The sequence below is a fragment of the Capra hircus genome, chromosome 24, assembly GCF_001704415.2.
Source record: "Capra hircus breed San Clemente chromosome 24, ASM170441v1, whole genome shotgun sequence".
Classification (NCBI taxonomy): domain Eukaryota; kingdom Metazoa; phylum Chordata; class Mammalia; order Artiodactyla; family Bovidae; genus Capra; species Capra hircus.
In genome coordinates, this window is record NC_030831.1 from 19,416,994 (window position 1) to 19,437,634 (window position 20,641).

The following is a 20,641-nucleotide window of genomic DNA, read 5'->3' on the forward strand; positions in this document are numbered from 1 at the left end:
TTTTATTTCGTACACAAGTTCCTTTGTACCATTTTTTAGATTCCACATATAAGTGATATCATATGGGATTTGTCTTTGCGATGCCTTCTACTGCTCCCAATTTGAGGAGTTCAAACTAATTGAGGGCTCCTAGCTCGGGTGTGTGAAATTTGTTAAACATGAATAACTCTATCCTTTCTATTCTCTTAATTTTATTTTTCAGATGGCATATGTAAATGCATATACCTGCATGGAATCATTTTAAAATTCATCTGCATTACTGAAATGTTCTTGCTGGAGCCCACTCTTCACAAACAGTCCCTGGAGTATTCAAAATTTGTTCAAAATGTTTGGGGTTTTTTGGAAAATTCAGATGTAGAGAAATGTTCTTCATTGGCTCATAGTGTGTTTCAGATGGGTCTCATATTCTGCACTTCTCTGAAAGAAGGAGGATGATATTGGATCACTTTCAGTTCAGTTCAGTTCACTTCAGTCGCTCAGTGGTGTCTGATTCTTTGCGATCCCATGAGTCGCAGCACGTCAAGCCTCCCTATCTATCACTAACTCCCGGAGTTCACCCAAACTCATGTGCATCAAGTCGGTGATACCATCCAGCCATCTCATCCTCTGTCGTCCCCTTCTCCTCCTGCACCAAATCCCTCCCAGCATCAGCGTCCTTTCCAATGAGTCAACTCTTCGCATGAGGTGGCCAATGTATTGGAGTTTCAGACTCAAAATCAGTCCTTCCAATGAACACCCAGGACTGATCTCCTTTAGGATGACTGGTTGGATCTCCTTGCAGTCCAAGGGACACACAAGAGTCTTCTCCAGCACCACAGTTCAAAAGCATCGATTCTCCAGTGCTCAGCTTTCTTCACAGTCCAACTCTCACATCCATACATGACCATGGAAAAACCAAGCCTTGACTAGATGGACCTTTGTTGGCAAAGTAATATCTCTGCTTTTCAATATGCTTTTTAGGTTGGTCATAACTTTCCTTCCAAGGAGTAAGCGTCTTTTAATTTCATGGCTGCAATCACCATCTGCAGTGATTTTGGAGCCCCCCAAAAATAAAATCCGACACTGTTTCCACTGTTTCCCCATCTATTTCCCATGAAGTGATGGGACCAGATGCCATGATCTTAGTTTTCTGAATGTTGACCTTTAAGCCAACTTTTTCACTCTCCTCTTTCACTTTCATCAAGAGGCTTTTTAGTTCCTCTTCACTTTCTGCCATAAGGGTGGTGTCATCTGCATATCTGAGGTTATTGATATTTCTCCCAGCACTCTTGATTCCAGCTTGTGTTTCTTCCAGTCCAGCGTTTCTCATGATGTACTCTGCATATCAGTTAAATAAGCAGGGTGACAATATACAGCCTTGGCATTTGGTGACCGTTAAACAGTGTTTTGCTTTTAAAACACACCAGTCACTCTACTTTGAACGTGGAGGAAAGGAGATAATTTTAGAAGTTTTCTTAAGAAAAGTTTCAAGAGTGTTTTTTTGCATAAGAACTTTTCTTGCTAAACTTGGAGATCTTTAACAAAGTGTTCCCCTAATTCCACCAGGCAGTGAGGACTCAGAAGATTTTTTTTTTTTTTAAAGAAACCCTAGGAGACAAAAAAAAAAAGAAAGCACATATTCATATATTTGGGGCAGAGAAATCAGAAATATTTTTGATGTAGAGGGAATGAAAAAGAAAATTAAATGCAAAAATGTGCAAGTAGAAGATAATGGAGAGAATTTCTTTGGGCCTACTCACACCCTATTTGCTCAAATACAGACAGGGGAAAGAAGTATGGGAAACATCACCTCCACTGCTTATATATTTTATTAAAGTTCCAGCAACCTTTCAATTCAGGATCCTGTCACTAATTAGCCCCCTGGAGTATGATATAATGGGATGTGTGAAGAAGTTACAGTTGAAATTACTTCATTGAGGGAAGGATTTACACCGCCTTACAAATCTCTAATTTTTTTTTCAATAATGCAAGATAGCTCTATCATATAGGAAAACTTTCCTCTTTGAAAAATGGCTCCCATCAATTGACAATCAGGTATTTGGCATTGGACTTCTTTTTTAATCTTACCTCCACCAAGGTACAAAGAGTATTCCTTTGTTATCCTATTTGGACAAATGATGAGGAAGACTACATTTCTCCCAATTCCCAAATGCATAGTCTTCAGTCATTCAGTCGTGTCTGACTCTTTGTGACCCTATGGACTGCAGCAGGCCAGGCCTCCCTGCCCATCGCCAACTCCCAGAGTTCACTCAAACTCATATCCATTGAGTTGGTGATGCCATCCAACCATCTCATCCTTTGTCATCCCCTTCTCCTTCTGCCTTTAATCTTTCCCAGAATCAGGGACTTTTCTAACGAGACTGTTCTGTGCATCAGATGGCCAAAGTATTTGAGTTTCAGGTTCAGCATCAGTCTTTCCAATGAATATTCAGCACTGGTCTCTTTTAGAATGGATTGGTTTGATCTCCTTGCAGTCCAAGGGACACTCAAGAGTCTTCTCCAACACCACAGTTCAAAAGTATCAGTTCTTCAGTGCTCAGCTTTCTTTATAGTCCAACTCTCACATCCATACATGATCACTAGAAAAACTATAGCTTTGACTAGACAGACCTTTGATGACAAAGTAATGTCTCTGCTTTTTAATACGTTGTCTAGGTTGGTCATAGCTTTTCTTCCAAGAAGCAAGTATCTTTTAATTTCATGGCTGCAGTCACCATCTGCAATGATTTTGGAGCTCAAAAACAATAAAGCCTCTCATGTTTCCATTGTTTCCCTATTTATTTGCCATGTAGTGATGGGACCAGATGTGATGATCTTAGTTTTCTGAAACTTGAGTTTTAAGTAAACTTTTTCACTCTCCTCTTTCACTTTCATCAAGAGGCTCTTTAGTTCTTCTTTGTTTTCTGCCAATAGGGTGGTGTCATCTCCGTATCTGAGGTTATTGATATTTCTCCCAGCAATCTTGATTCTAGCTTGTGTTTCTTCCAGTCCAGTGTTTCTCATGATGTACTCTGCATAGGAGTTAAATAAGCAGGGTGACAATATACAGTCTTGACGTACTCCTTTTCCTATTTGGAACCAGTCTGTTGTTCCATGTCCAGTTCTAACTGTTGCTTCTTGACCTGCATACAGATTTCTCAAGAGGCTGGTCAGGTGCTCTGGTATTCCCATCTCTTTCAGAATTTTCCAGTTTGTTGTGATCCACACAGTCAAAGGCTTTGGCATAGTCAATAAAGCAGAAGTAGATGTTTTTCTGGAACTCTCTTGCTTTTTCCATGATCCAGCAGATGTTGGCAATTTGATCTCTGGTTCCTCTGCCTTTTCTAAAACCAGCTTGAACATCAGGAAGTTCACGCTTCACGTATTGCTGAAGCCTGGCTTGGAGAATTTTGAGCATTACTTTACTAGCATGTGAGATGAGTGCAATTGTGTGGCAGTTTGAGCGTTCTTTGGCATTGCCTTTCTTTGGAATTGGAATGAAAACTGACCTTTTCGAGTCCTGTGGCCACTGCTGAGTTTTCCAAATTTGCTGGCATATGGAGTGCAGCACTTTCACAGCATCATCTTTCAGGGTTTGAAATAACTCAACTAGAATTCCATTACATGCAGTAGCTTTGTTCATAGTGATTCTTCCCAAGGCCCACTTGACTTCACATTCCAAGATGTCTGGCTCTAGGTGAGTGATCACACCGTCGTGATTATCTGGGTCATGAAGATCTTATTTGTATATTTCTTCTGTGTATTCTTGCCACCTCTTCTTAGTATCTTCTGATTCTGTTAGGTCCATAACATTTCTGTCCTTTATTGTGCCCATATTTGCATGAAATATTCCCTTGGTATCTCTAGTTTTCTTGAAAGGATCTCTAGTCTTTCCCATTCTATTGTTTTCCTCTATTTCTTTGCATTGATCACTGAGGAAGGCTTTCTTATCTCTCTTTTCTATTCTTTGGAACTCTGCATTCAAATGGGTATATCATTCCTTTCTCCTTTGCCTTTCACTTCTCTTCTATTCACAACTATTTGTAAGGCCTCCTCAGCCAAACATTTTGTCTTTTTGCATTTCTTTTCCTTGGGAATGATCTTGATCCCTACCTCCAATACAATATCAGGAACCTCTCCCCATAGTTCTTCAGGCACTGTGTCTATCAGATCTAATCCCTTGAATCTATTTCTCACTTCCACTGTATAATCGTTAGGGATTTGATGTAGGTCATACCTGAATGGTGTAATGGTTTTCTATACTTTCTTCAATTTAAGTCTAATTTAGCAATTAAGAGTTCATGGTCTATGCCACAGTCAGCTCCCAGTCTTGTTTTCACTAACTATATAAAACTTCTCCGTCTTTGGCTGTGAAGAATATAATCAGTGTGATTGCAGTATTGACCATCTGGTGATGTCCATGTGTAGAGTCTTCTCTTGTGTTGTTGGAAGAGGGTGTTTGCTATGACCAGTGTGTTCTCTTGGAAAAACTCTATTAAACTTTGTCCTGCTTCATTCTGTATTGCAAGGCCAAATTTGCCTGTTAATCCAGGTATTTCTTGACTCCCTGCTTTTGCATTACAGTCCCCTATAATGAAAAGGACATCTTTTGGGGGTGTTAGTTCTAGAAGGTCTTGTAGGTCTTCATAGAACCATTCAACTTCAGCTTCTTCAGCATTACTGGTCGGGTCATAGACTTGGATTACTGTGTTATTGAATGGTTTGCCCTGGAAACGAACAAAGATCATACTGTCATTTTTGAGACTGCATCCAGGAACTTCAATTTGGACTCTTTTGTTTACCATGATGGCTACTCCATTTCTTCTAAGGGATTTTTGCCCACAGTAGTAGATATAATGGTCATCTGAGTTAAATTCACCCATTTCAGTCCATTTTATTTTGCTGATTCTTAAAATGTTGATGTTCACTCTTGCCATCTCCTGTTTGACCACTCCAATTTGCCTGATTAATGAACCTAACATTCCAGGTTCCTGTGCAATATTGCTCTTTACAGCATCAGACCTTACTTCCATCACCAGTCACATCAGATGGCTCAGACAAACCTTGTGCACCTCAGGACCCAGAGACCCATGGAGACTGAAACAGAACTGTGTCTGAATGTGTCCTGTGGAAGTACGGGTCAGCAGTGGACTGCTGCAGGGGCAGGGCCTCTGGGTGCAGCCGACTTGGGTATGGCATAAGCTCTCTTGGAAGATGTCACCATTAACCCCACCATAGAGCTCCAGAACTTACACAGAACTAGGAAACAGACTCTTGGTGGGCACAAACAGAACCTTGTGCACACCAGGACCCAGGAGAAAGGAGCAGTGATCCCAGAAGAGACTGATCCAGACTTGCCCATTAAGAGTCCAGGAGTCTCCAGCAGCGGTGTGGGGCAGTGGTGGCCTGCTGCAGGGTTGGGGGCCCTTAGTGTAGCAATACATGCATAGGACTTTTGGCATCTTTCCAACCTAGGGATGGAACCCAGGTCTCCCACACTGCAAGCAGATGCTTTACCATCTGAGCTACCAGGCAAGCCATATTATCTTCATTACCTCCACCATAGTTTGGCCCCAGGTACAACACAGAGAGGGAACATAGCCCCACCCATCAACAGAAAATTGGGTGAAAGATATACTGAACATGGCTCTGCCCATGAGAACAAGATCCAACTCCCCCCTGAGTCTCTCCCATCAGGAAGTTTCCATAAGACTCTTATCCTTCTCCATCAATGGGCAGACAGACTGAAAACCACAATCACAGGAGGCTAACCAATCTGATCGCATGGACCACAGCCTTGTATAACTCAGTGAAACTATGAGACAGGCCGTGTAGGGCCTCCCAAGATGGACGGGTCATGGTGGAGAGTTCTGACAAAACGTGATCCACTAGAGAAGAGAGTGGCAAACCACTTCAGTACTCTTGCCTTGAACCCCATGAGCAGTAACTGTAGCCTTACATATCTTAATTCTTCATGAATACAAAGATCACACACGTGTCAAATAGGGTCAAAGTACAAGACACTGTGTCCCCTGATATAATGTGGTTTGAGGAATATTAGAGAAAAAGAATCATAAATAGATGATTATACTAACGTGGCCAAATATTGCTATGATGGAAGAGTGTTGCAGGAGCATAGGTGGGTTGCTTGATTCTCAAGGGGATGTCAGAGATAATATTGGAGGAGATTATTCAAGATTAATTTTTCAGTAAAAATAATGAAACTAAAATTCTCCAGGGAAGAAACTGAAGAGACACTGAACTAATGCAGTGGCTATGGTTATAGAGAAAATCTAAAGGCTTATGAGAAAATCTAACAGGTCTTAGTAGCAGCTGGAGTCACAAAGAGTTTATAATAACTCCCCAGTTTCCTAGGATCAAAGAAAATGACCACAGCAGGGTGTGATACCACCATAGATTATATTTGTTACCTTGTATGAATCACCAACTTTAACTCTGTGATCTGATAAAGAGGTACCTCATTACTATGAACAAAGCTAATGGGGGTGATGGAATTCCTGGTGAGTTATTTAAAGTCCTAAAATATGATGCTATTAAAGTGCTGCACACAATATGCCAGCAAATTTGGAAAACTCAGCAGTGGCCACAGGACTGGAAAAGGTCAATTTTCATTCCAATCCCCAAAACAGGGCAATGCCAAAGAATGCTCAAGCTACTGCAAAATTGCACTCATTTCACATGCTAGCAAGGTAATGCTCAAAATCCTTCAACCTGGGCTTCAACAATACCTGAACTGAGAACTTCCAGATGTACAAGCTGGATTTAGAAAAGGCAAAGGAACCAGAGATCATATTGCCAACATCTGTTGGGTCATAAAAATTAAAAAAAAAAAAGCAATTTCCGGAAAAAGTATCTATTTCTACTTCACTGATTATGCTAAAGTTTTTTTCAATGTGTACATCATAACAAACTGTGGAAAACTTTTCAAGACATGGGAATACCATACCACCTTACCTGCCTCCTAAGAAACCTATATGCAGGACAAGAAGCAACAGTTAGAAACAGACATGGAACAGTAGACTGGGTCAAAATTTTGAAAGGAGAACATCAAGGCTCTATATTGTCACCTTGCTTATTTAACTTCTATGCAGAGTACATCATGAAAAATGCGGGGCTAGATGAAGCTCAAGCTGGAATCAAGACTGCTGGGGGAACTATCAATAACTTCAGATACGCAGATGACAGCACCCTAATGTCAGAAAGAGAAGAGGAACTAAAAGAGCCTCTTGATGAAGGTGAAAGAGGGGAGTGAAAAAGTTGGCTTAAAACTCAACATTCAGAAAACTAAGATCATGGTATCTGGCCCCATCACTTCATGGCAAATAGATGAGGAAACAATGGAAACAATAAGAGACTTTATTTTCTTGGGCTCCAAAATCACTGTGGACAGTGACTGAAGTCAGGAAATTAAAAGACACTTGCTCCTTAGAAGAAAAGCTATGACAAACCTAGACAGCATATTAAAAAGCAGAGACATTACTTTGCCAAAAGGGTCTATATAGTCAAAGCTATAGTTTCTCCAGTGGTCATGTATGGATGTGAGAGTTGGACCATAAAGAAGGCTGAGCGCCGAAGAACTGATGCTTTCAAACTGCAGTGCTGGAGAACTTTCAAGAGTCCCTTGGACAGCAAGATGATCAAACCAGGAAATCCTAAAAAAAATCAACCCTGAATACACATTGGAAGGACTGATGCTAAAGCTGAAGCTCAGGTACTTTGGCCACCTGATGCAAAGAGCCAACTCATTGGAAAAGATCCTGATGCTGGGAAAGATTGAGAGCAGGAAGAGAAGGGGAGACAGAGGATGAGATGGTTGGATGACATCATCTACTCAATGGACATGAGTTTGGGCAAACTCTGAGAGATAGTGAAGGGCAGGGAAGACTGGCATGTTGCAGTCCATGGGGTCACAAAGAGTTGAACATGACAGAGCAACTGAACAAAAACAATTCCTTGGGTACACAGAGCCTGGACATTTAAAGCAGAAGTGAGACTGAGAAGCTACTTTCCATATCTCAAAAACCTTGATGAGAATCAGATACTTTATCATAATATTGTTTGGACTAATATTTGGGTCAGGAATTATAGGAGAACTAGTATAAATTTGATTAATTCAGTCTAAGTCCAAGTTCTGATGGCAATCAGGTAATTCTCTGATGAATGAAGAGGGGAAACAAGTTAAGTACTTAGTACAGTACTATTGTAAGTTAACAGTCTACAGCATGGTTCATGGGGCAAGTTGTAAAAAAAAATTGGTTCTTAGAAGTCAGGACCACAATGATGTCTACTTCTACTCCAGATTCTGCAAGCTTCTCTGAACTTATAACAACATGTTGTTCTCCTGAAACATTTAATCTAGTCTTTTTTTTTGCTCATAATTTTTTTTAAATTTTATAATTTTTTTATTTTTTTTTTTTAGTTTTTTATTTTTTAAATTTTAAAATCTTTAATTCTTACATGCGTTCCCAAACATGAACCCCCCTCCCACCTCCCTCCCCATAACATCTCTCTGGGTCATCCCCATGCATCAGCCCCAAGCATGCTGTATCCTGCGTCAGACATAGACTGGCGATTTAATTCTTACATGATAGTATACATGTTAGAATGCCATTCTCCCAAATCATCCCACCCTCTACCTCTCCCTCTCCCTCTGAGTCCAAAAGTCCGTTATACACATCTGTGTCTTTTTTCCTGTCTTGCATACAGGGTCGTCATTGCCATCTTCCTAAATTCCATATATATGTGTTAGTATACTGTATTGGTGTTTTTCTTTCTGGCTTACTTCACTCTGTATAATTGGCTCCAGTTTCATCCATCTCATCAGAACTGATGCAAATGAATTCTTTTTTATGGCTGAGTAATACTCCATTGTGTATATGTACCACAGCTTCCTTATCCATTCATCTGCTGATGGACATCTAGGTTGTTTCCATGTCCTGGCTATTATAAACAGTGCTGCAATGAACATTGGAGTACATGTGTCTCTTTCAATTCTGGTTTCCTCGGTGTGTATGCCCAGCAGAGGGACTGCTGGGTCATAAGGTAGTTCTATTTGCAATTTTTTAAGGAATCTCCACACTGTTCTCCATAGTGGCTGTACTAGTTTGCATTCCCACCAACAGTGTAGGAGGGTTCCCTTTTCTCCACACCCTCTCCAGCATTTATTGCTTGCAGATTTTTGGATTGCAGCCATTCTGACTGGTGTGAAGTGGTACCTCATTGTGGTTTTGATTTGCATTTCTCTAATAATGAGTGATGTTGAGCATCTTTTCATGTGTTTGTTAGCCATCCGTATGTCTTCTTTGGAGAAATGTCTATTTAGTTCTTTGGCCCATTTTTTGATTGGGTCGTTTATGTTTCTGGAATTGAGCTGCAGAAGTTGCTTGTATAATTTTGAGATTAGTTGTTTGTCAGTTGCTTCATTTGCTATTATTTTCTCCCATTCAGAAGGCTGTCTTTTCACCTTGCTTATAGTTTCCTTTGTTGTGCAGAAGCTTTTAATTTTAATTAGATCCCATTTGTTTATTTTTGCTTTTATTTCCAGAATTCTGGGAGGTGGATCATAGAGGATCCTGCTGTGATTTATGTCTGAGAGTGTTTTGCCTATGTTCTCCTCTAGGAGTTTTATAGTTTCTGATCTTACATTTAGATCTTTAATCCACTTTTGAGTTTATTTTTGTGTGTGGTGTTAGAAAGTGATCTAGTTTCATTCTTTTACAAGTGGTTGACCAGTTTTCCCAGCACCACTTGTTAAAGACATTGTCTTTATTCCATTGTATATTCTTGCCTCCTTTGTCAAAGATAAGGTGTCCATATGTGTGTGGATTTATCTCTGGGCTTTCTATTTTGTTCCGTTGATCTATATGTCTGTCTTTGTGCCAGTACCATACTGTCTTGATGACTGTGGCTTTGTAGTAGAGCCTGAGTCAGGCAAGTTGATTCCTCCAGTTCCATTCTTCTTTCTCAAGATTGCTTTGGCTATTCGAGGTTTTTTGTATTTCCATACAAATCTTGAAATTATTTGTTCTAGTTCTGTGAAAAAATGTGGCTGGTAGCTTGATAGGGATTGCATTGAATTTGTAAATTGCTTTGGGTAGTATACTCATTTTCACTATATTGCTTCTTCCGATCCATGAACATGGTATATTTCTCCATCTATTAGTGTTCTCTTTGATTTCTTTCATCAGTGTTTTATAGTTTTCTATATATAGGTCTTTAGTTTCTTTAGGTAGATATATTCCTAAGTATTTTATTCTTTTCGTTGCAATGGTGAATGGAATTGTTTCCTTAATTTCTTTTTCTACTTTCTCATTATTCGTGTATAGGAATGTAAGGGATTTCTGTGTGTTGATTTTATATCCTGCAACTTTACTATATTCATTGATGAGCTCTAGTAATTTTCTGGTGGAGTCTTTAGGGTTTTCCATGTAGAGGATCATGTCATCTGCAAACAGTGAGAGTTTTACTTCTTCTTTTCCAATTTGGATTCCTTTTATTTCTTTTTCTGCTCTGATTGTTGTGGCCAAAACTTCCAGAACTATGTTGAATAGTAGCGGTGAAAGTGGACACCCTTGTCTTGTTCCTGACTTTAGGGGAAATGCTTTCAATTTTTCACCATTGAGGATGGTTCAAATAATTGCCAAAAAGACTTTCTGAGAACTCAATATCAAGGACTAACTGGATGAAGGAGTGGTTGGTTTCAAAGCATTACACCACTATGGTACCATCCATTCAACATTGGAAAATAGATAGGAGAAATAGGTGTCTTCTTAAAAGAGCAAGTGAAAGCATATTTTCTCCTCTTTAATCATATCCTTTTAAACCTGCAGAGATCTTAGCAATTCTTAGCCTCTTCTCTATGTCCCCTCCTTAAAGAATGGACCAACCACAGAGGTCACACAGCTTGTCCTATATTACACATTAATGTAATGTAATTAATGTAATGTTATATCCCACAAGATTTTCTTCTTCCTGTGCCTACAATATTAGTAAAAATGTGTACATACGAAACAAGCAAACAGGGAAACAAAGAAGATTCTTCCCTATACCTAACGACTGGACCACTGTTAAATGAGAGAATTTACAATGGAGGTAAACCTTACAATAAGTCTTTGATGAAGGGTAAAATATTTTGGTTCCAAATAAAGTAACAATGGCCTAGAATCAGATGTTGGGATTCTGAAGTTAGAGAGAGCTGGAATTTACTTTCTAAGACATAAATACCAGGCATTGGTATCAAAGTATTCAGTTATACCTTGGACTATTCTTTCTTTAAATCTTACTTTCAAAGAGCACTTTTGAATATACCCCTAACTTGATGTTATGTATGTTAATCAGTTTTAGTATATTCTCTAATAATAATGCCCTAGAAAATTTCTTATTGTAATCTGGATCTTTGATAAACTGCTTCATACATATATATGTCCTTAGTCGCTCAGTCATGTCTGACTCTTTGCAACCCCATGGACTATAGCCCACCAGGCTCCTCTGTCCATGGGGATTCTCCACGCAAGAATACTAGAGTGGGGTTGCCATGCCCTCCTGCCGGGGTTCTTCCAAACCAGGAATCGAACCCAGACCTCTCTCATTGCAGGTGGATTCTTTACCATCTGAGTAAATGACAGAGGCAAATTCTCCTACCTAGTGCCACTGCATGAATTGTGAACTTAGCTAAAAGTTAAAACTTCGCTAAAAATGTGAACATTTTTAGTTTTCTAGTGACTGAATCAACAGCCTTTGTAAGCTGAGTCTAAAGTTAAAGATAAATGAAAAACACAGGAATTTGTTAATGAATAGATATTGGTACTTTAATTAATCTATTCTCTGATTTGCTCAGTTGAATTTTGGAGATTGGAGTCCTTGAAATACTGACTCTTCTAGGTTGTAATTCTTCATACTTTACCCACCCCCGCCCCACCAACACACACATCTCTTACCACCCCTACTAGCTTTTACCTGTATAAAGGATAAATATCCTCACAATATTAGCAAAACTTTCTTAAAGCAAGTTGGCCAGCATTTCTCTGTCTCCAAGGAAATGAAACATTTAATTAGCCTTTGCTTTCAATATAATAAGTACAGAGAGCAATAACACCATTTTTTTAACTTTGAGACAATAGCTTGTGTCTCTTAAGCTGACAGTGTCACTCCTGCAAAATGAATTTCCATGGAAGATAAATGGAAAGTCAGTCTTGTCGTATCCTGGAACTATTTGTTAAAGCAATAATGATCACGGTCTGAGCTATTGCCCCTGGGATTAATGAGAGTCCAGGAGGAGTTGATGGTCCAAGATGCAGAGAAAAGTCATTAAACCCCAGATAACTATTAAGTCCCTGGTAATTCACTGTGGCTAAAAACTGTGGATGGTGAGGCAGGCATATCATAGTGATGGGCCTGGGAGGGACAGCAAGAGACCGGTGGTTTAGTGAAGATGTGAGTTTTCCAGTTCCCTTGAAAAGGACTGTTTTTCCACAGCTAGATATTTAAAGGCATATCTCACATTCCTGCTCCACATCAGTAGTATGAAGCTGAATGCTTTTATCTCTATAGTGTTCAACAGAACCATTCCTACTTTGATGGAATTGACACTAACTTCTTTTTATTTAGAGATTCCCTGGTGTCACTGATGGTAAAGAATCTGCCTACAATGCAACAGACCAGGATTCAATTCCTGGGTGGAGAAAAATCCCCTGGAGAAGGAAATGGGAACCCAGTTCAGCATTCTTGGCTGGTGAATTCCATGGACAGAGGAGCCTGGAGGGCTACAGTCCATGGGGTCGCAAACAGCTGGACATGACTGAGCAACTTTCACTTTCTTTTTATTTATCTTCATTCTCTTGCTTACTACTTACTTCTATCCTGTAAATACCCGTTAATATCCAGTCCTTGATTGCTTATACATTGGAAGGGTAAACCAGAAAGAGCAGACAGTAAACATTTGTTCTCTAGGGTCTCTGGCAAGATCTTTGCCATTTCAGCTGAAATTTGCATGTATAGCAATGTGTATTATACTCTGGAGTTGAAAGAAAATATAAATAAGTCTACTCATCTGAAAGAAATATGTGCCAACAGGAGGGTTCTAATGAGAAGATTGAATCATCTGACCAACTCCGTTAAATGTGAGCATGGCACTCTCATCACAGTTGTTTTTTTCTGAATCTGCCTGGTGTACAACATGATTTAAAATTCTTTATCAGAGATGTATTATGTGCACTTAAGATACACTGGTGAATAAAACAGATATGGTTCCCACTCTGAACCACTTTTTTCTGGCATACGATAAGTTCTCAGTAAATATTAGCTGTTATTATTAGTATTATTACTACTATTATTATTATTTTCTAGACAAGAGGAATGAGATCTTGTAATCCATGATGTTCTCAGTGATGGATATCCCTCTTAAAAGTATCGAATACTTTTCTGCCACATCAAAAATTCCCCATCAGGGTGGTTTAAAAATAATTATGGTAAATTTTAATTTTATTACCACAGAAATATATTAAAAATGTAGATCTTTTATAATTCCTTCAATTAACAGTAGACACTTCTTGATTACTTTCTAATTAAATCATTTCACTCTAAGACTTGGTAATTACAACAAGAAGTTATTAAAATTAGAAAACATTTGCTAACTCAGTACTTTTGATTATTAAGCTTTTGTCATTTAATATTGCCAAACAGTCTATGAAGATATATGAGTGAAGAAACTGATTTTAATGTCTTTAGCTGCAATAATTAACTACAGGTGTCCCAAACAATGCAATGTTTCTTTCATATCACATATTTTCCTGTAAAATCTATTGTTCTAGTCACCAACTGCATTTTTTCCCTTGGCCTATTACACTATGTTTTCCTCTTATATTACTGTTGTTACCACAGAAGAGGATCATATCCTAGAAATCTCCTCTACTTAGGGGTATTTATCTTTTCCTTCTTTTTTTCTTTCTTTTTTATCTGTTTTTTTTTAAGTATCCTAATGAAAATATGGCCACTGCTTGTAATAAGAATCAGAGTTACTATGCCTTTGACGGTTTTTTCCTAACTGATCACCACATTACAATCTATAGGACAATAAACTTACCCAATCAGATACAGTCCAAGAAAGAAAAACATTCATATTGCTGGGGCCTGGGAAATGCAGTGTGTGATTTGCCATCTCAATATGTCAATAGGGTGACAATTTGCTTTCATCAGATTTCTTAGTAGGTGTGATATCTTTTCTCTTCAGTGACTGATTCTTCCTGGGGTTGGGGAGAAGTGAGGAGAGAGATATTTTTTTTCCTTTAGGCAAGCCTCAAAGAAAAGTAAAAGATGCATTTCTACATTGCTCTTTGCAAATCAATGTAAGAAGGGGTAGACACATCATCACTGATAGGAAATGGCTTTTGAAACATAAGATTAGATCCATACAAACAAATGATCCCTGCAAGCTGTGATCAGTCAAAGTAAATTCTCCCAAATGTGATTCTGAAGCAGAGGGTGAGGTGCTAATGGCTGTCTATTGGAATATCGGTTTGACAAAACACACCTAGAAAAGATATTGACAAGCTCTTCAGTGTTCTAGCAGGAAAGAGACTCTTGAAATCAAGCCCATTGCTCCTCTGCCTGCCTTCTGCTGAGAAACGTAGGAAAGGATTGAGCAAATTTATCACCCCTTAACAAAGCAATAAGTGAAAACTGATGAGTCTCTGGGCTTGATGGAAAGGTAATATTCTGTTCATGGTGAATAACAGCTCACTACACTCTACACTGATCAGAGGACACCTAGGGAATCATGTTCTATTTGGGGCACAACGTTTTCCCGAGGACAATGAAAAATACCCAAAGGAGGGGAAACATGTTGTGAAGAATGAAAGGGAGAATAGAACAGGAAAGCCAAGCCCAGTCAGGAAAAGAACAGAGTGGTTGACTTCTAATATATGTGATATGATGGTGTGGGTGGCATTATACACAGGAGCTGAGGACAAAATAGGCCACACAAGTGGTGTCACAGAGAATCTGATTTCAAGTCAAAATCAGAAGCAATATTCTTATGGTGGAATTAGTTGTTTTAGGCAGTGGTAGACTCTATTTAGTGGAAGTATTCAAAGACTGGGTAAGATGTTGGAAAAGTGATAAGCTGGATAAACGCTAGTTTGATAAGTGAGAAGAAACACAGAATGGAAAATCCCATTCTCCAGGTCCAACTCTTAAAATAACTAGTCAGGAGAGAAATCTTGATTTAGCCAGCCTGGGTTTACTATGTGACTTGGATAATTACAAGCCAGGGGGAGTACTGGCTAAGTCAGATTCCTAGGGAATCTAGGAGGTTTGAAGTCTATGGATGATCTTTAATCATTCTGCATCAGTCTAAAGAATTTGTTCATTATTGGTGAGGGTACATTTTAGGTATACAAATAATAAGGACATTTTTTCATGCTACCTCAATGAAATAGATGTCTATATACTTGAAATGTGTACATCTCAGAAGGAAATAGACTAGAAAAAGATTAGATGAGTGTCAGCTAAGCCATTGGATCTCAAAGTTTAAATTACTTAGGTGGCTTTAGGTGACTCCTCTTCTCTGGAGCTTTATAGTTTCATCTATCAAAGGAGGGACTGGATGAAATCATCTCTGGGGTCTTTTTTAACATAAGAACCCATGATCGTGAATATGTGCACATCATATACATGCATATCAATGCACCAGCTGTGTTATTAGATGTAATACCATAAGACAATTTCTTTAGTAGGAGTATTAGCTTTACCAATGTGGTCCAGATTTTTTGTCCCTAAGACTCTAGAAGATGAAAATGGTAAAAGAAGAACCTTGGTAAATGCCTTGATCCACTAAGGAGATTCACAACATAAGCTTAATATTTCTTCAGTTTTAAACATGCTGAGATAAGCCCAATATCTCTATTTTTGCATTGCAGTTGTAAAGAAAACAATGTAAATCTTCCCAAATGGATTATTTACATGTCTTTGAGATATAGAATCATAGAATATTAAAGCAGCAGGGAGACTTTGAGGCCATCTAATCCCAACCCCCTCATTTGAAAACAAGGACATTTAAACCAAGAAATACTAAATGACTTAAATAAGGATGCAGTTACTTTGGGCCATGGCTGAGGATAATTTTCAGTGTCTCTAACTCTTCAACAAATTATATTTTTTTCATTTAAATGTGTCACTTATCCTTTCTCATGAGCTTCATGGTTTTATTAATTTTACTAATGTTGCTGACTTGTAGTTATACATTTACATATTAGGTAGAAATTTTATAATTTTTAAAATAATCTTGTTTGGTTTGGCCTAGCATATTTACCACTCATCTCCACGTTGATGAACAGTCTGAGTGAGGCTTGGACTTGGATTTGCCATGCCTTCAGAGGAATATCCCAAAGCTGGTGTACAGAACCTGCAGACCCATTCATGAGGACATTGGGGAAACCAGCTGGAATGTTAACTTAATATGAACTGGTGGAAGAGAGGGTATTTCAGGAGCAAATAGCAGCCTACAAAAAAGAGCGTGAGGTCCATGCCAGGAAAAAGAGTAAAGCTGGTTTGGCTAGAAAGCAAAGCACGTATCAGTTCAGTTTAGTTCAGTCATCTCTGTCATGTCCAACTCTGTGACCCCATGGACTGCAGCACGCCAGGCTTCCCTGTCCATCACCAACTCCCGGGGCTTACTCAAACTCATGTCCATCAAGTTGGTGATGCCATCAAATTGTTTCATCCTCTGTCATCCCCTTCCCCTCCTGCTTTTAATCTTGCTCAGCATCAGGGTCTTTTCCAATGAGTCAGTTCTTTGCATCAGGTGGTCAAAGCATTGGAGTTTCAGCTTCAGCATCAGTCCTTCCAATGAATATTCAGGACTGATTTCCTTTAGGATGGACTGGTTGGATCTCCTTGCAGTCCAAGGGACTCTCAAGAGTCTTCTCCAACACCACAGTTCAAAAGCAGCAATTCTTCAGCACTCAGTTTTCTTTATAGTCCAACTCTCATATGCAAACATGACTACTGGAAAAACCATAGCCTTGACTAGATGAACCTTTGTTGGCAAAGTAATGTCCCTGCTTTTTAATATACTATCTAGGTTGGTCATAGCTTTTCTTCCAAAGAGCAAGCATCTTTTAATTTCATGGCTGCAGTCATCATCTGCAGTGATTTTGGAGTCCAAAAAACTAAACTCTGTCACTGTTTCCATTGTTTCCCCATTTATTTGCCATGAAGTGATGGGACTAGATGCCATGGTCTTAGTTTTCTGAATGTTGAGTTTTAAGCCAACCTTTTCACTCTCCTCTTTCACTTCCATCAAAAGGCTTTTTAGTTCCTCTTCACTTTCTTCCATACGGGTGTCATCTGCATATCCGAGGTTATTGATATCTCCCCCAGCAATCTTGATTCCAGCTTGTGCTTCTGTATTTGAGTGTCTCTTGTGGAGGCACGGGTCAGCAGGCCTGCTGCAGAGGTAGGGGCACTGGGTACAGCAGACTTGAGTATGGCATAAGCCCTCTTGGAGGAGGTCACCATTAACCTCAACATAGAGCCGCCAGAACATACACAGAACTGGGGAAACAGACTCTTAGAGGGCACAAACAAACGCTTGTGCACACCAGGACCCAGGAGAAAGGAGCAGTGACCCCACAAGGGACTCACTCAGACTTGCCTGTGAGTGCCCAGGAGTCTCCAGCAGAGGCCAGAGTCAGGGGTGGCCTGCTACAGGGTCAGGAGCATTGAGTGCAGCAGTGTGTGCGTGGGATCTTTTGAAGGAGGTGGTCATTATCTTCATTACCTCCTCCACAGTTTGGCCTTAGATCAAACAATAGAGAGAGAACACAGCCCCACCCATCAACAGAACTGTGGCAGGAATCCCTTAGAAGAAATGGAGTATCCATCAAGGTCAACAAAAGAGTTCAAAACGCAGTACCTGGATGCAATCTCAAAAACGACAGAATGATCTCTGTTCATTTCCAAGGCAAACCATTCAATAACACAGTAATCCAAGTCTATACCCTAACCAATAACACCGAAAAAACTGAAGTTGAACAGTTCTATGAAGACCTACAAGACCTTTTAGAACTAACACCCAAAAAAGATGTCCTTTTCATTATAGGGGACTGGAATGCAAAAATAGGAAGTCAAGAAACACCTGGAGTAACAGGCAAATTTGGCCTTGGAATACAGAATGAAGCAAGGTGAAGGCTAATAGAGCTTTGCCAGGAGAACGCACTGGTCATAGCAAACCACAACACAACTCAACAACAACACACAACCTCTTCCAACAACACAAGAGAAGACTATACACATGGACATTACCAGACGGTCAACACCGAAATCAGATTGATTATATTCTTTGCAGCCAAAGATGGAATGCTCTATACAGTCAGCAAAAAGAAGACCAGGAGCTGACTGTGGCTCAGATCATGAACTCCTTATTGCTAAATTCAGACTTAAATTGAAGAAAGTAGGGAAAACCACTACACCATTCAGGTATGACTTAAATCAAATCAGTGGCTCAGACAGTAAAGCGTCTGTCTGCAATACAGGAGACCCAGGTTTGATCCCTGGGTTGGAAAGATCCCCTGGAGAAAGAAATGGCAGCCCACTCCAGTATTCTTGCCTGGAAAATCCCATGGATGGTGGAGCCTGGTAGGCTACTGTCCATAGGGTCACAAAGAGTCAGACATGACTGAACGACTTCACTTCACTTCACTTCAAATCAAATCAACAGAAAATTGGATTAAACTTTTACTGAGCATGGCCCCGCCCACCAGAACAAGACCCAGTTTCCCCCTCAGTCAGTCTTTCCCATCAGGAAGCTTCCTTATGACTCATGTTTATCAATTTGAGGGCAGACAGAATGAAATCCACAGTCACAGAAAACTAACCAAACTGATCACATGGACCACAGCCTTGTCTAACTCAATGAAACTAAGAGACAGGCTGTGTAGGGCCATCCAAGACAGATGGGTCATGGTGGAAAGTTCTGACCAAACATGGTCCACTGGAGAAGGGAATGGCAAACCACTCAGTATTCTTGCTTTGAGAACTCCATGAACAGTATGAAATACGTATACTCAATCCCCAAATATCTGATTGTTACATCATGAGGACTTGTTTGTCCAGTAACCAGCAGATCTGGCAAATTCTGAGGAAATCAGAATTGCTTTTCTGGGTAACACTCATATTCTATTCAAATAAGATTTCAGACAAAGCACTGAAAGAAAATTTGGGGAACATCCAAATGGTTCTCTTAGACTGCCAAAATCAAATGATTTGTCATTTAAACTAATATCCTTTCAAATTCTTGAATAATCCAAATTGGATTTCTGAAACTGTTCTTCATTTTCAAGAAGTTAGAAGGTTGGTTTATCTGATGAACTAGTCAGATACAATAATCAAAGCAATTATTAATGTGAAGAAAAAAATGAAATTAAGCAGATGGCTTGCCCAAATGTAGGCACAATGTTTGATGTGCATCATTTCAAAGAGATTCTAGGCTTGTTTGTTGGGATTGACCTGGGGTGGTTGGGAAATGATGTGGAGCTTGGATCAATATAGACACAAATCAGTTTTTTGGTATTTCCAACAACTTGTGACCCTTCATCTGGGTTAAGAATAGACAGAATGATTGTGGAAACAGCACTGTTCTCTGTCTGGCCTGACCTGCTGACCTTCTGGAAGTTCTCCCATAACTAACTCTAGTCTCATAGGTAAAGGAGAGGAAGGACAATAAATAAAACCATGTTTGTAAGGAGACCCCTGACTGATATGAACACCTCCCTTGTGTGGCTAAAACTGTAATACTGCTAGAGTCAGAAACAGTCCCTGAAATGAATTCTCTTGCACTTTATTGTATGTATCCAGCTAAGTCTTTGCAGATATGCCCCTCCTCAGCCTGGGGAATGAGGCTTAAGTAGGATACAGTCACCTCTGGTCACTCATCAATCCAAATTATTAAATGTAGTTTTAATTAGCCCAAACAAGAAACACTGTAGTTATTATAACTTGACTATGAAGAGAGGAAAAATCAACTCTTTGTTTACTTCTGGTGCCCCGGACACATGAAGACACACCAAAATAACTGCTATTTATTTTACAAGATGGAAAAAATATTGACTGCCCTCTGGTCATAGAAGGCATTTTCTTTGGGGATTACAAGTGCAGAGATGAATTAGGTACAGTTAGGATCAATATCTGTTTCTCTTCTTGGCTCAAGATGGGATTTGTCAAAATTTGAGAGCAGCTTCTATTGAGTGTCAGCTACAAATCCTTCCACCACTGAGTCATACACCTATTCAGGTTGAAATATAAAAGGCAAAGGGCTTTTTCAGCTACAATATCTGGGGTCAGGATGCTGAATCGCTTCTCTGCCTTTGCCTTTAATGAGCTTTAGTTTGATGAAGTGACCTTACTGGCAGAGAACAGAAGGGAGTAAAGGGTCCATGCTAGCAAAGGACAGTGGCTCCTGGGGATGGAAGAAGAGGCAGGCAGGGTGCTTACTGTGAACCAGAGAGAGAGAGGGAGGGAGGGAGGCAAGGGGCAGAGGAAACTGTGGATGAAAGTACTCTGGCCAAAGATATTGGAACAGTGAAGCTAAAATACATGCACATAAATATTTAGGACTGCAACAAGTAATTAGTGGAATGATCAACAT